General features: G+C 42.8%; 1 protein-coding gene and 1 pseudogene across 7 annotated transcripts in view; both read left to right on the forward strand.

Annotated features, from left to right (window-relative positions):
• The first annotated feature begins 6720 nt into the window (after positions 1-6720).
• The window catches only part of KLHL24 (kelch like family member 24), a 40891-nt gene continuing 32403 nt past the window's right edge, over positions 6721-15208 (forward strand). For 2 of the 7 annotated variants that reach the window (XM_036850072.1, XM_036850079.1), the window contains exons 1-3: positions 6724-6788; positions 11956-12086; positions 14665-14706. The gene's annotated coding sequence lies outside the window, so the exon portion shown is untranslated. Of the gene's footprint in view, positions 6850-11287; positions 11370-11955; positions 12087-14664; positions 14707-15208 lie in introns of all 7 variants that reach the window. The other 5 variants (XM_036850073.1, XM_036850075.1, XM_036850076.1 and 2 more) reach the window with 5 other exon arrangements.
• On the forward strand, positions 12114-13393 carry LOC118894185 (annotated as a pseudogene).

Consider the following 15208-nt stretch of genomic DNA (forward strand, 5'->3'; position numbering starts at 1 on the left):
GATCTGGGGCTGGAAGCAAAAGAGATTGCACAATAGTTAGCACAGGTGCTTATTTTTAATCACATTAGTCAGGCAAGGACTTTTTAAAACATTTTTTTAAATTTGAAAAGTGTATATATGTAGGTAGTTTTTTTTTTTTTTAATTGTCAAAAGCTTACTGAAAAAAACAAAGGTCTCAACCCCTACTCTTAGTCCCTTGGTCTGCATCTCAAAGGCAGCCATGGTTTAAGTTCAGCGATGTGGCCTTTGAGTGTGGATATTTTATGAGCAGAGGCAAACTGCTTTTCTACATCTTGTGGGCAGTCTCTCTCTTTTTTAATCTTATAAATGCCCATTGGGAAAGACAAAAGAAGTTAGAGGACAGCACCCTGGTGAGTGTTCAAAAAGTCTGGCTTTGGTTTCTAGATTTTCTAAATCACTTCATGCCTTCAGGCTTTTTTATCAAATATAGTTTACAAAGGCTATATGTTCTTTTACTCCTCCTTTCTTTCCTTCTTTACCCCTCCTAAAGCAACGGACAAAGCATAGAGGACATAGCTAGAATTGGTGGGGAAGGGGACAGTAATAATAGTAATAATTTTGGTTGTTATTGAGCACTTACTATATCCCAGGCACTACATATTTTTTTCTCACTTCATCTTCAAAACAATTCTATGAGGTAGGTGTTTTTATCCTCATTTTTACAGATGAGAAAACTGAGAAAGATTAAATAATTTACACAAGACTATATAGCTAGTAAGAAAAAAAGCTAAGTTTTGAACCTAGACTCTTCAAGTCTAAAGCCCCGTGGAAACACTTAGATTTCAAGTCTTCATAGAGAGACAGAGAACATGACTGTCAAAGTGCTAAGCTATGTAAGGGAGTGAAAAATAACAGCACAAATTAGGGTGGTCCTGGACTACCAGTGTGTGGGAACTGCTCTGAGATCTGCATTAAAGTTTTGGGGAGGTTGCACTGTTCCCAACAGATGCTTCAGACAGAGCATCCAATGAGCAGTGAGAATTCTTGGGCTGGAGATAGGCGGGCCAACCTCAACCAACACAATTTCCTAAGAAACTGGATAGAGTCTTTCAAGAACAGGAAACGTCTGCTGCAGATATTCGTGGTCAGGTCTAGCCCCTTCATACCTGCCGAAGGATTCTTGGAAGGCTGCCCATCAAGCAAAAGGGATGGACAAGGTACAAGACGGACAAGGCACGTTGTCCTAAACTGCAGGCATTTGGAAGAAGAGTGCCAGAGACAGCAGAGGAAGATCAAGTTGGAATTAGTACATGCCTCTTAAATGTCACAGGGTGGCAAGAAACTGGAGATGAAGTCAAAGTCTGCTGGGACCAGCAGCAGGTATTCTATGTGGACTCACAGCCATCTGTGGGACAGACTGCTGAGCAGCCTGTGGGATTATGGTCCTTTTTTAAAACTGGCCTAAACTTGTGACCAGATGCCATGAGCAGGAGAAGACACTTTCCATGTGTGTTCATACCTGAGAGGGTTCTGCAGCAAGTCATGTGACAAGGTGCTATGAGGTGTCCCTTGGAGAATCAGGCCTACCTAGAGCAGTCAGGGCAGGAGTAACTTCCAAAACATCAGGTTTCTTCAGAGACCAGAGGGGCCACCTAAATTCTCATTACTGGGGAAGTAATCAGGAAGAAGAGAGGGAGGTGAAATCAGATGTGCTTGGGGCAGAAGAATGAAGAGAAAAACAGGGACCAGCATCACATGCAGGGAGGATGCCAGTATGCCTCAGTCCCCTGAAGTCAGAGCCCAGGGCTCACAGTGGTAACCAGTCATCCTTACCTGCATCTGGTGTGGCAAGTTTGGTCACAAACAGGAACCGAGGCACCTAGGTACCAATTCCTGGCACCTCATCGACTTCAACCTGTGAAGGATGGTTTCGAGAACAAAGCAAGCCTTGCCACCCCACCCATCCCACTCCCAAGAGAAACATTTCTTGTTTCAGAAGGAAAAGCTCGGGAGCAGAGGTAGGGAGCTCACCTTCTAGGTGGCAGAAGACTTACCTCTTTTCCCAGATCTCAAAATGGAAAATTTTCCAACTATGTCTTTCCTTGCTAAATCCTAATGCTACTGTGTTTAACTCCAAGGTTTAACTGGCCTAGTAGGGCCCATGACTGTCTAGGGTTGGGGGAGACAGCCTTCCTGGTAACTATAGAGTCAGAGAGAGTCAGACCTCTGCATCCAAAAGAGCTGCAGAGATGAGTCACATCTCTCTTCACCAGAGAAGGGACGGAAGGGGTAGGCCTCAAGACTGGAGAGGCTCAGGTGCCATGAGCAAATAGTGTATTGTGTTCACTCTTGTCTTCACTCAGCACTCTGAGGAGTTATTGTGTAACAGCCTTGCTGAGATGTTAAATATGTCTGTGGAGGAAAACAGGGTGGGGGTGGAGTGTGCTGAGATAATTTGTTATTTATGGTATTCTCTGTCTTCTGAAGAGTGGAACTCTCTTGTTTGAAAGGTGATGAGTGTGAAAATGCAAAGTACTGAAAAAGAGATGGCGGGGGGTTGGAAGGGTAGAGGGGATTGTCTAGGGGGAAGGTGGCAGAGACATGGAAGGGGAGGAACCCCAATCTTTTTTTTTTTTTATTTATTTTTGGCTGTGTTGGGTCTTCGTTTCTGTGTGAGGGCTTTCTCTAGTTGCGGCGAGTGGGGGCCACTCTTCATCACAGTGCGTAGGCCTTTCACTGTCGCGGCCTCTCCTGTTGCGGAGCACAGGCTCCAGACGCGCAGGCTCAGTAGTTGTGGCTCACAGGCCTAGTTGCTCCGCGGCATGTGGGATCTTCCCAGACCAGGGCTTGAACCCGTGTCCCCTGCATTGGCAGGCAGACTCCCAACCACTGCGCCACCAGGGAAGCCCAGGAATCCCAATCTTGTGGCTGGAGAGAGGCCCGGAGAGAGGGTGTATGGTGGGAAAAGAGGAGTAGCTGGTACCAAGGAGGAGCAGAGGTGAGGGAGCAGAGATGTTTACAGGGAATTGTTAAGGAGTTTTGCGGTGTGAGCTGCTGTATAATTCTCTTTGTGAAACCGTCAGTAAAATCTCCGTCCATCAAGTGCTTTGCAGCTGGGGATTGTTGCAGGGAAGGGGCAAATGTGCCGAGCCCATAGCTGGTCAAAGGATCCAGCTGCATTCAAGGGCTGGGTATAAACACAGTGCTAGTGTCACATTATAAAGGATGTGGGAGGTGTGCACAGCTTCACAACAGCTGAGGGAGAGAGGAGAGGATCAGAACAGGTGGCACCAGAGATGGGCCTTAAAGGATGACCAATATTTCTACTGGAATTTGGGACAGGGGGACTTCAAGTGCAAGAGACCTAGAGCAGAGGCAGGGAAGTCTGAAAGTGTGTGGTATGTTTAGGGAGTGATGCTTTACTATGTCCCAACTGTTGTCTGCACGGGGAAGAGGAGTAGGCTGGAGAGAAAAAAAAGAATGGCTGGAGGAACTCTGGATGCTTGGCCACCTTCAGACCTTAAAGGCTGTCATGAATGCTCTGGAGAGCAAAACAAGAACTTCCATGTGGTATGTGCAAGAAGACAGAATATGGAGCAATATACTATATCCCTGAAAGGAGAGGAAATTGGTCTGAAGACCCTCTGATTCCCCTCAGTAGCTACCTACTTCAAATGATCAAATTGACCTGGATTGTAAACACTGCATAAAATACATCATGTTACAGGGGGAGGGGGGCGGGATAAATTGGGAGATTGGGACTGACATATACACACTACTATATACAAAATAAAAAACTAATAAGAACCTGCTGTATAGCACAGGGAACTCCATTCAATACGCTGTAATGGCCTATATGGGAAAAGAATCTAAAAAAAAAAAAAGAGTGGATATATGTATATGTATAACTGATTCATTTTGCTGTACACCTCAAACTAACGCAACACTGTAAATCAACTATACTCCAATAAAAATTTTTTTTGATCATATTACAATGACTCAATTTCAGCAGATTGCCCTTGGACTTGACACCTCTGCTTCTGTTCCAGTCCCAGCTGAGGAAAAGGCAGCCAGGCGGCCATGCTCACTGATTTATGGGGTAGGCATAACTCCCAGGGCCCTCTACCAATGCCAAAACCACCTCTATTCTGGGGGCTGCCTGAGGAGCTCCCACACCCATCAGTAGGCCCTTGCCTGTCCCCGGGGCTGCTGTCCTGTGAGTCCCCTCACTCCTTTCCACTCTCAGAATTGTGACTGATCACCCTGCATCCATCTGCCCCAAGGGAATCTGAGGACCTCATCATGCAGGCCAGTCCAAGTGCGTCCCAAGTGGTCTGGAGGCATTTTATTTCTCTCAAGTCCCCTTAACCTCAAGAAGTAGAGATCACTCACCGGTTAACAGATACATATTGAACATCTACTAGGTATACTGCAACACAAAATGAATAAGACATCATCCCTGACCTCAGGGATTTCAGAGGATACGCAGTTGGGAAAGGCATGTAAATATACCCGACCCTTAAACAACAAGGGTTGAATTGCAAAGGTCCACTTATATGCAGATTTTTTTTTTCAGTAGTAAATACTACAGTACTACACCATCCAGGATTGGTTGACTCTGTGGATGTGGAAGCAAGAATACAGAGGAACTGGGTATGTGGAGGACTGACTATAAACTATACACAGATTTTCAGGTGCGCAGAGGATGAGAGCCCCTAACCCCTGTGTTAGTGTGATGTCACACAATTAGTATGATAACTGCTGGGAAGGAGGTAAGGACGGGCTGCTGTGAGAAGAAGGAGGGGAGATACCTAGCCCAGAGGGCAATGAGGATGAATGGAGGGTTTCCTGGAAAGAGGACTCACAGGCTGACTCCTGGAAGGAAGAGCAGGAGCTAACCTAGTGAGTGGGGTGAAGGGGAGGAGGGGGCATAAGAGGCATAGGGAGCAGGATATGGATGGGAATGGCCTGGAGACAGACAGCAGGAGTCCTTTGGGCAAGAGTCCTGTGGGAAGTTCACTGAGGCTGGTGTTCAGGCTGCAGAGTTGGGCCCCAGGGTGCATCAGGAAGACCATTAAATGCTCTCTCAGGGAGTTGGAACTTTATGATGGTATTGAGGACCCCCAGGTGCTTAGTTGCCTCTCTACCCAAGGAAAAATGAAAAGCCATCCAAGAAAGGAAGTTGTATACTGTTTAACTCATCATTGAGCAATAAATACATAGTCTTAATAACATAAACATTAAATAATTATTTAAGCAGAAATGTAAGATATTGGAAGGATGGGGGACAGGGATGACAGCTCCCTTAATAAGAAATAGCCATACATTATATGGAAAGATAAATGTAAATATCAGAATAGCTCAAATTGTTGAAAGTGGTTGCTTCTGGAGAATGAAGAATGAGGAAGGTTGGGAGATGGTACTCCTGTTGTACTACTAGACTTGTAATATTTAACTTTGTAAATACACTTTTTAGATAATTATGTACCTATATTCATATATAATTATTTTTTTAAAACATGTGTCAACCCCAGCCTCAACACTTAATAATTGAGTGATGAGAGCCAAATCTTTATCCCCTATGTGGCTTAGTTTCTTCACCTGTAAAATGGGATTATAACACTATCTTGCTGGGTTATTATGAAGATTAAAGGATATACGTAAAGTGCCTAGCACTCTGTCTGGAGCTTAGTAGAAACTCAATAAATGGTAGGTATTTTCATTTTTAATAACAGATGGAAAAGAGAACTAAAAAGCCTGTTTAAAAGGCCTGGACACAAGCCTTCTATATTATATACACCTCTGGTCACTGGAACACATCCTCTTATTTAATAAAAGCATGACTGTATTCATAAATTATGGAAGAGAGAGAAGTTATAATTTTGATATAAGAAACCAAAAACTAGTTAAATGTTTCAAAATCTGGAGGTGTACTCAACCTTGAAAAAAATATTTGCAGAAACAAAAAGATAAAATAATGTCTTTTGGTGTATATATGTCAGTCCCAATCTCCCAATTCATCACGCCCTCACCCCCGCCGCTTCCCCCACTTGGTGTCCATACGTTTGTTCTCTACATCTGTGTCTCTATTTCATATACACTAATATGTATAAAATGGATAACTAATAAGAACCTGCTGTATAAAAAAATAAATAAAATTAAATTTAAAAAAATAATACTGTCTTTTGGGGAATCAGAAAACAGGGATTTGTGAAAACTTTGTCTGATTTGCATGTACTTTTAAAATAGAAAGTTAACCCGGATGATACAGGTGACAGTAATAGATTTACAGTGAAATTTAGTTTCCCTGCGCTGTCTAGCTACTAGGGTTGTAGTCCCTTTCATCTCTCAGATCCTCAGATTTCCCGATTCTATACCAAGGGGTCAAATTAAAAGGTCTCTAAGCCTGGTCCCAAACTCTAGGGTTCTGAGAATTCTTGATTATGTGCTTTTGCCTAGGCACGTGGCAATAAACATCCGACTGAGGTTTCCCACTAGGCTCCTAACACGGATGCAGTTCCTTAACCTATCTCTACCTAAAACTGTTTCCGAGTCAATAGCCCTTGGATTGGATCTCAAGCCCCACATCCGACACCCGCCCTATAGCGGGAAATCCAAGCTGCCGGGGCGGCCACCCCCCGGAATAGGAACTACATCTCCCAGGGTCCCCCGGGGCGGGGGGCGCCCACTCGGATTGGCCAGGGTTGCGTGACGCTCAGTGTTTTGGCCCGGGCGGTCACATGTTTCCTTTGTTGTGAGCTGCGGAGAGACTGGTGGCTCGAGGAGACGCCGGCGCAGGAGACAGCGCTGCGCCGCCGGAAGCTAAGGTACGGCGGGGGCCGCCACTGCTGACCACTGCTGCTGGCCGCTTCCAGCCTTCGCTGAGAGGTACCCGGGGATGACAGCTCCGGGACCGGCCGAAAGGCGAGGAACCGGCCAGAGCCGGGGGCGGAGGGGCGGCCCAGGTCATGACCACGGGGATGTCTGTAGGAGGGAAGCCTGCGGCGGTCGGCCTCTCGGAGCCAGAGGAGGGGTCCGAGGAGAGATTGCGGGTGGGGCTGCAGGGCCCCTGTTTGGGGCGAGGGGTCTCCGGGGCTCCTCTGGGGGTTGTCAGCCCCGGTTCCGCAACCACACTCTGAAAGGAATGGCACCCCCAACTCCTGGCACTACCGCCCCGGAACCGCGACGCTGCTGGCGCACCCGCCGGGGGCGGGTTGAGAGGGGCATGGCCGCCGGGGCGGGGGCTAGCAGGTGCGGGTCACCCTGGGGGACGGGGAGCAGCTGGCGGACAGGGCTGGGAAGAGAGGTCTCGCATTTTGCCGATGGGCTTCGAACGGAGCGCCGCTCTTTTTTAATCGAAGGTAGCGCTGAGAATGCGAAGGTCTGAAATCAAACCTTCCCGCTTGGTGGGGGCGACAGTTTGATCCTAACGGGGAGGACTGACGGGCCAAGTTGGGTCCCAGGGCTGCAGGCTAGAGACTCCCCATTAAAGCAGTTGCGAAATGTACTCGGCGCCGTCACCTGACCGTTACCCCCGCCCCCACCTCCCGCGAGCCTTTGTTTACCACCGCTCGCCTGGGGGCCCGCTCCGGGAGCCGGGCCGTGGAAAGAAGGTCCCCCGGAAGCGGGCGCGGGCGGGGGAGCGGGCGTTCCGCCGGCGAAGTCCCCGCCTAATCTCCTCTCCTTTCCACCACTCCAGGCCTCGGTTTCTTAATTTAGTTCCTAATGGCCCCGCCCCCAGGTTCTGGACACTCGGGGCGAAGACTGTTAACGCGGCGGGGATTGGGGCCCTGCGGGTGCTTTCGGGCGGAACGACTGGGCGAGTTCCGAGTGTTTATTGGCGGGTGTCTTGTTGCGAGGTGGACTTGCCCAGGCAGTTCTTCCCCGCCCCCTTGAAGGTGATCTGGAGGACACGCGGGAGCGCGCGCTCGCTTCTTGTGCAGCTGCGACCCGAGCGGAGACTCTGGCGGCGCGCGCTACCGAGCCGGGGGACTCGGGAGCGAGGTCCAGCTGACCCGCTATCCTTTGGTCGCCGCCGCGGCTTCTGCCTGAGCCTGTAGGCAGTTCTGGGGCCCGCGGAGGACCGGAAAATTATCCCTCTTTAACTCCTGTCGCCTTGTCTACCCAGATGGTGGGAAGAAAGCCCTCAGGCGAATTAAGTTCTTGCCTGTTCTGTAAACAAGGTTTAAATAGCTAAATAAGGACCGTAAAGCCACATTTTAGAGTGCCTCACAGTCACCCCTGAGGCAGCGACCTTTCGCTGTTAATGTTAGTGGATTTTAATGATTAATCACTTGCTCTCTTGAACAGCTTTTTGTTGTTGTTGTAATTTATTTTTTTTCACACACACACACACTGTGTTTTATTTTTACAAGAGATAAATAGACTGACACCAAGCATTGTACATGGATGACCACAACAAAAGCAACAATGATTGCAATTACCAAACATGAAACACACTCATTCTATGTCATAATATTGACATTCAGTCCAGTAATCCTCCACTGTAACAGCTCCTTTACTTTGCAGTGAAAATTGATTTGTATATTCTTTGCCTCTGAGTCTTTGTGGGATTTTTTTTTTTAATTCAAACAGAAAGTCACAAAAATTATACTCATCCTCATCAGTTCACTCAGTCCCATGTGATTTTTTTTTTTCATCTTGATCTTTTGTTAGCACTTTTATGAGTTCATCAGTTTTTCATTAGAGTTCTGAAAATGCTTATTCATTCAGTTCAGCAGTACAGTCAGTTACCAGAAACCTGTACTTGACAGAGTCTTTTCCATGAATTTCTTGAAGATGAAACCTTTTTATAGGAACATATTTGCAAAAGCATCAGAGTACACCCAGAACTGTCTGTAAATGACAAAAGACTTAAAAATGACCACGGTTAAAGATTTGATGAAAGTTGAACAGCTTTTTAAAAATCATGTCTTAGTATTCGCAGCTACAGACTGTTTATGTCCACCGGCGAGGTTGGTTTTTGTTAAGTATGTAAAATAGATGAAAAATCTGCTTGCTGTCGACTAAGATGTAAAATTAGAATTCTATTTTTTAAAAAAATAACTTGAGGATATCCTACCCCCGCCCCCCCAAAAAAGTTAAGATTCTTCTATACCCCGGTTTAGATGAGTTGTTTCCTTGTTTGGGGGATTATAGCTCACTCTTCTATGATGACAGTAATAAAATCTACAAGAACAATCATTTTAGCCACAGTGTGTTGAAGATGTGGTTTTCCTAATCTGTGATATAATAGGGAACTTGGGTTTTATCAGATTTTATTTTACTATAAATCTGTAGGAATTCACCCAAGACGGTGCATTTCTGTAAGAGGTAGATTGAGCACCCAGAGTGAAGCAGGAATTGACTATGAACAGTTCTCATTGTATGCATTCTTAATTTATTTTTAAAATTCAAGTTGAGATGACTATGCCGGAAGGAGCAGCTTCTGTGATCCTGAACTGCCTCATCTCTTGTGCATTGAAGGCATTTAACATTTCTAAATAAGTACAAGTTGCAAACCTCTAACCTTTGTAAAAAATAAAACCACCACTCATAAGCCTGCTTATCCAGACAAAGCCTGTGACTTAGTCTCTAAACAGGAAGAAGAAATAATATTCTGAGTTGGAGCTTACTATCAGCTTTAATTTAAACTTTCTTGGCTTTTGTCCAAGTTGCTAAAACCTTAATGCTTTTTCAGAAAACTTTGTTTTAGTTTCTTTGTTTTTCTGCCATTTTATTAAAACCCAAAGGTCAAGCCTGTGAAAAACAAATACTGTTCATTAAATGAGGGACTGCAGTTATTTTTTGTGTATACTCCTTTTGTTTTTTTTAATGTTTATTTATTTGGCTGCACCAGGTCTTAGTTGCAGCACGGGGTGGGGGGGGGGGGATCTCTTAGTTGCAGCATGCAGGATCTAGTTTCCTGACCAGGGATGGAACTCTGGCCCCCTGCATTGGGAGCGCAGAGTCTTAACCACCAGAGAAGTCCCTGTATGTACTTTTCTCTTACCTAGGAATTTGGGACATCCTTTTTCAATAAATATTTAGGTATGGACTGTATAAAAAATGTAAATAAAATATCCTAGTATATCCTCATAAGTATATGAAATATATAAGCATATATATTTTGTATGATTCTATTTCTGTTGTGACTGAAACAAAGAGTATGTGGCCACTTGACAACTGTTGACATTTTAAAACCCTTATTCTTTCTCCTATTAAAAACAATAGCTAAACTAGCTTTTTTAAATTAAAGTTTGTCACTGCCTAAATTCGTCACCCAGGGGCTACAATTTTTCAGCATTTGGCACATCTTAAAGTCTACTGAATTGATGTCTACAAGTCATTAGGCTTTGCTCTTTACTCAGTGCTTTCTAAAACTTACTTCTGTAAATAATTTGTGTCACCACTAAGGTAAATAAAAGTCACTGTGACTTAAAAGCGCTTTTATCCATAGAGAGGTCACGTAAAGTATTGGATCTCAAACTTGTTCAAGTGGCAGAGTACTGGGTCATGTCCTTGCAGATTTAATTAATTCTAATAAGAGAACCAAAAACAATTTTTTAAAAAAATTTATTTTGTTTATTTTTATTTTTGGCTGCGTTGGGTCTTCGTTGCTGCACGCGGGCTTTCTCTGGTTGCGGTGCTCAGGCTTCTCATTGCGGTGGCTTCTCTTGTTGCGGAGCACAGGCTCTAGGTGTGCGGGCTTCAGTAGTTGTGGCACGTGGGCTTCAGTAGTTGTGGCTCGCGGGCTCTAGAGCACAGGCTCAGTAGTTGTGGCACATGGGCTTAGTTGCTCTGTGGCATGTGGGATCTTCCCGGACCAGGGCTGGAACCCGTGTCCCCTGCATTGGCAGGCGGATTCTTAACCACTGCATCACCAGGGAAGCCCCCAAAAACAATTTCGCTAAAAGAAAACATAACTATATATCTACAGGTCTTAAGATTTTAAAATAAAACAATGCATTAGATATCTTCTAGCAAGATAAAACCAAGGACATTAAGTTTACATGTCAAGTAGGTTCAATAGGACAGTTTTATATCAAGTATGATGCCTGATGATTAACAAATATTTTTTTCTTCCTTTGGGGGTTGGGGAATATTAGTAGCCAAAAGTTTTAAAGCAAGGAAGAGAAACAGTGAATGGAGAAGTTCAATTTTTTTGTTCTGTGATTTGGGAGAAGACAGTATTCTTTTTTCAATTATAGAACCATAATTGTTTAGTCTGACACATTGTTTAAGAACTCCTAAATTTTTCATCATCAGATACCTCTTATTTCTCTTTCTCTCATTAATCAAAGTAATAATGTATTGACTATTTCAGGTTCATGTCAACAAGGGATAATCACTTGCTATAATTCTAGACAAAGAAATTTAAGGGTTTTTTTCGTTTCTGATATCTTATGGTAAGTATGTTATTGGTGGTTTCATTAAGAAAATTAGAAATGTTGAAAATAACAACTTGAAGACTGGAGTTTAAGTGTTGCATTTGTAAAACTTGGTTCAGGAACCACTACTCCAAGTGTAAAGGTTTAAATTGAAGAGTATAAATTTTCAACTTTTAAAAAGTGGTCATTAAATAGAATGGTTCAAATAAATTAGCGTTTGAGAAAATGTGGTGAAAAAAACTGCTTGGTTTCAGATAGTTCCATGTTAAATATAATTTCCTAGTTATTTTTAAATAATGGATTTACTATGTTACAGTGTTTTCTGACTTTCCTTCTGTTGAGTTACTGTATATCTTTAAAGATAAAACTCTTATTCTTTAGTAATTTTGCTGTTTCTGCTATGTTGTTCTTCACTCAAAGTTCAATTTGAGAATATGGAGTAGTGTGGCGCATAGCATGTAGCAATTCATTACTGCAAGTTGCAGGGACCATGTTAGTCAAAATGTTGTTGGTTTCCTTTGCCATCTGGTATTTATTAGTCTTTGTAAACCCCTCACTAATCCATGCTATCTTAAGGCTAATAGTAACTTGTTTCTTTGTATAGGGGTCCTGCATTCTAAAGGAAAAATAAGCTTGATTGCAGTTCTACACTCTAAAATCAATTCTGATACTATATAACGCCTTTGGACTTCTTACACTGACCTCCTCTGTCCCTAGCCCTTACTGATTAGGTTGGTAAGTATTACCTAAAAAACCTGCAGAAAATGCCCAGGTGAATTGCCTTGCTCTTCTACTCCTTAAGGTATAATTCTAGACTAGATCAGTCATGAGAGAATCTATTCCCATTTGCACTCTAGCAGAGAAACAATTTGTGTTTTCTGCCAGAGAAACACTGAGAATTTGAATCTATTTTCGTATCAATCTTTGAGTTCTTGTCTGATTCTAATCTTAGCCAACCCCACAGCATCTAAAATTGGATCTGAATCTGATATTCACCACCCCAGTGGCAGACAGGGGGTAGGCTGTCTAGAATTGTTTCTTGAATTGACTCGAATTCCTACATTGGCTCAGGATGTTATTGTCTTATTGGGGGAAAAACTTACTTAGCTAGGACTAACAATCCCCTAATTTGACCAAGTTGAAATATTCTTTACCAAGGTATACACAAGTTAGATTGACTTCTGCAAATAAGGAAACAAGCAAGATAACATTCACTTCACAATCAAACAATAATCATGTTTTAGACCCGTGAGATGCGAGTAGGAGCGCATACGGGGTAGTTGTCTCCGAGGGGCGGCAAAGGAAAAGGATTAGCCATGTCGTCTTTGATCAGAAAGGTGATCAGCACCGCGAAAGCCCCAGCGGCCATTGGTCCCTACAGGCTCTTACAAACATGGGTGAAATTCTGAAAGCAGCAAGCTGTGACTTCACGAATGTGGTAAAAACAGCTGTTTTGCTGGCTGACATAAACGACTTCAATACTGTCAATGACATCTACAAACAATATTTCCAGAGTAATTTTCCTGCAAGAGCTGCTTATCAGGTTGCTGCTTTGCCCAAAGGAGGCTGTGTTGAGATTGAAGCAGTAGCTGTCCAAGGACCTCTCGTGACAGCATCACTCTAAGTGGGCCCAGTGTTATTTAGCCTGGAATTTTAATAATGTTTTTAAATTAACGTCTTAATTTTTACAGTATTTGTTGGAAAGTGTAAGATTGACTGAAATATCTGAAGTTATTATGGAAATACCATATAATAAGGGGAATTGAACATGAGTTGAAGATTAATGATGAATCTAGTTACTGATGTTATAAATTACACTTCTGTAGCACTCATATTACTGGATGTGGGAAAAGAGACACACATTACATAGTTAACTATTAATTTAATGATGTGAACTATTTAGTTCTCATGTCAGATACATGATTCTGCTTTTACTTGAGTAAAATTAAAGCATTTAAGTTTGAATGGTAGAGGTAAAGGAGAAGAAACTGGACCAAATTTTATATGGATAATATTTTTCTAATGGAAATAAAATAGCATGCAGATTTAAAAAAACAAAAAACAAAAAAACCAATAATCAGGGTATAGAGATGTGTGTTTGTATATACATGTAGAAAAAAATCAGTAGTCCATATCTTGGTTTTCTGGATCCACTTTCGAATTTGCCAAAACTTGTTAAGAATTTATGATTTCTATTTATAGATATCTAGGCCAGAAACCAGAATCACTTGTGCTTAAATACTATTGGTATTCTGTGTACAGTTCAAGGTTCCAGTATTCTCTCTTAAGCATTCCTCTCTTCCCCTTCCAACAACAACAACAAAAAATTGTGCTGAGGGCTTCCCTGGTGGCGCAGTGGTTGAGAATCTGCCTGCCAATGCAGGGGACACAGGTTCGAGCCCTGGTCTGGGAAGACCCCACATGCCGCGGAGCAACTAGGCCCGTGAGCCACAACTACTGAGCCTGCACGTCTGGAGCCTGTGCTCCGCAACAAGAGAGGCCGCGATAGTGAGAGGCCCGCGCACCGCGATGAAGAGTGGCCCCCGCTCGCCGCAACTGGAGAAAGCCCTCGCACAGAAACGAAGACCCAACACAGCCATAAATAAATAAATTAATTAATTAATTTAAAAAAAAATTGTGCTGAATTGGTTGGTTTCTACAGGTACTAAAGTCTATAAGGATCAAAAAAGCAGAAGAAATATGCATTTATATACTAAAAGATTTAAGATAATTACTTGATAAGCATGGTGATTCTATATGGATAATCTAGATAACTAAGAATTTAAAACTGAAATTTTTTTCCTGAATTACCCAGAATACTTGAGATTTTGTCATTGCTTTCATAGTTATATAAAATATATAATGACTAAACTGTTTGCTTTGGGTAGTATTGATAGACCAACTCAGAATTATTTAATGACCCCAAACTCAGATGAAACATTAGTTACCAGACATTCTTCAAAAATCCAATGCAGAGTTATCATAGGATATGTTTCCTCATCTCAATTCCACCGTTAGCTTGATGTTGACATGAATATTTGTTTACTCATCTTTCACTCAAGAAACCTTACTGCAGGATAAAATTGTCAAGTAAGGAAGCTGATAAATAAGGAAACTATTTTAGATATAACATAAAGTTATTTATTTGCTTTAAGGATTATTATTCAGGATTGGTTTTCCTATGCAGAAGTAAACTTCCAGTCACAAACGGAAATCTACTAAAACCTTCTTTCAACATATTAGTAAATAATGCCAATTATACATAAAGTGATTACTATCTGATTTATGTGTTGCTGTTTTCCATTTATTTTAGGTGTGGAAAAACTGGGGCTTTGATCAAGCAAATGCTAAAAAGGTATTATATTTATAATGTTTATAAACTCTCTAAGCATTGTTATTAGAAAATGTAAATCATTTTCCTTCAACCAGGGGTCACTTAGACCATCAGAGTAACAGGGAACAATTCTATCCTCAAGATCAGATAGGAAGGCAGCATCACAGACTTTTCTGTTACCAAATAAACTTTTTTTTTTTAATAAATTTATTTATTTTTGGATGCGTTGGGTCTTTGTTGCTGCACGCGGGCTTTCTCTAGTTGAGAGCGCAGGCTCAGTGGTTGTGGCTCACGGGCTTAGTTGCTCCGCGGCATGAGGGATCTTCCCGGACCAGGGCTCAAACCCATGTCCCCTGCGTTGGCAGGCGGCTTCTTAACCACTACGCCACCAGGGAAGCCCCCCAATAAACTGTTTACACACTCCTTTCTACTCTTCCGAATATTCTCAGTCCCTATTCTACCGTTTCTCCAGTCCAAAAGACACTAAAATAAGTTATCTCCCTTCATTTTTCTGGGACATAGG

Source organism: Balaenoptera musculus, chromosome 4 (genome assembly GCF_009873245.2).
Source record: "Balaenoptera musculus isolate JJ_BM4_2016_0621 chromosome 4, mBalMus1.pri.v3, whole genome shotgun sequence".
Classification (NCBI taxonomy): Eukaryota; Metazoa; Chordata; class Mammalia; order Artiodactyla; family Balaenopteridae; genus Balaenoptera; species Balaenoptera musculus.